The following is a 1,808-nucleotide window of genomic DNA, read 5'->3' on the forward strand; positions in this document are numbered from 1 at the left end:
AGCAGCAGCAGCAGCAGCAGCCAGGCGCGGTGGCTCCCGCCTGTAATCCCAGCACTTCGGGAGGCCGAGGCCGATGGATCACGAGGTCAGGAGATAGAGACCATCCTGGCTAACAGGGTGAAACCCTGTCTCTACTAAAAATGCAAAAAATTCGCCGGGCGGCGGCGGGCGCCTGTAGTCCCAGCTACTCAGGAGGCTGAGTCAGGAGAATAGCATGAACCTGAGAAGCGGAGCTTGCAAGTGAGCCAAGATCGCGCCACTGCACTCCAGCCTGGACTACAAAGCAAGACTCCGTCTCAGGGGGGAAAAAAAAAAAAAAAAAGCCCACAACTTTTTTTAGAAAGTTCTCTCCCATCTCTTCCCTTGACCTATATTGACCACTGACCAGTAATCCAGTAATCGCCTATCGCGCTTTTTTTTGTTTGTTTGTTTGAGACAGAGTCTCGTTCTATTGCCCAGGTTGGAGTACAGTGGCGAGATCTCCGCTCACTGCAACCTCCACCCCCTGGGTTCAAGCAATTCTCTCGCCTCAGCCTCCCTAGTAGGTGGGATTACAGGCATGCGATACCACCCCTGGCTAATTTTTGTATGTTTAATAGAGAAGGGGTTTTGACGTATTGGCCAAGGCTGGTCTCAAACTCCTGACCTCATGGGATCCGCCCTCCTCGGCCTCCCAAAGTGCTGGGATTACAGGCGTGAGCCTCTGCGCCCGGCTCTCCGAGCTGTATTCTGACCTCCCTAGGATACAGCCTTTCTAACCTGCGGCTTCTCGCTTTTTCAGGCATGTTTGGACTTGTTTTCATCTCCCACCAAATCAGCTCTGCTTTGTCAGAGCTCCTCATTGAACATCAGTTTCTGCCCTCCCTAAATCCCCACTAAGCTTCCATTCCACCCCTACCACCTCTGCAAAATATTTTTAAAAATATATCACAACCAGGCCTGGCGCGGTGGCTCACACAGTAATCCCAGTACTTTGGGAGGCCAAGGCTGGCAGACCACCAGGAGTTCGAGACCAGCCTGGCCAACATGGTGAAACCCTGTCTCTACTAAAAATACAAAAATTAGCCGGGTGTGGTTGTAGGTGCCTGTGGGTGCCAGTAATCCCAGCTACTCGGGAGCCTGAGGCAGGAGAATCGCTTGAACCTGGGAGGTGGAGGTTGCAGTGAGCTGAGATCCCACCGTTGCACTCCAGCCTGGGCGACAAGAGAAAAACTCTGTCTCAAAAAAAAATATATATATATATGTATATAATATCTTGCTAAAGCAGGTGATTCTTTCTTTTTGGCTCTATACATTTCACAAATAGTTCTGCCTTTTCAAGCAATCCTGAATCTGTCTTCCACTTAGTTCTCCAATTTGTTTGAAATGTTTGTTTTTTGGTGCCGTAAATAAATAGCACTTGAATATAAATTTAATTTATTTAGTAAGGCCATTTTTACTTTTTGCAGAAAGGGTACACTCGCCAGCAGTGTACAGGGTCATTTATGACCTGTCATGTCTACCTTACTGCTGTGTCTAGTTTCCATTGACTGGAACAGGACCTCACATTTTGTATTTGTTTCGATTGGCTAGTAACTTAGAACTTTTTAAAAGAGGCATAGGTAGAGAGGAACAAAGGAAGGAGTAAGTAACTTGTGGAATGTTGAGAAAGGTAAAAACACTTTTAAATAAGGAAGAGGAACATGTAGTCCCAGCTACTCGGGAGGCTGAGGCAGGAGAATGGTGAGAACCCAGGAGGCGGAGCTTGCAGTGAGCCGAGATCACGCCACTGCACTCCAGCCTGGGCGACAGAGTGAGACTCTGTCTCA

This window comes from Mandrillus leucophaeus, unplaced genomic scaffold (assembly GCF_000951045.1).
Source record: "Mandrillus leucophaeus isolate KB7577 unplaced genomic scaffold, Mleu.le_1.0 Scaffold441, whole genome shotgun sequence".
Classification (NCBI taxonomy): Eukaryota; Metazoa; Chordata; class Mammalia; order Primates; family Cercopithecidae; genus Mandrillus; species Mandrillus leucophaeus.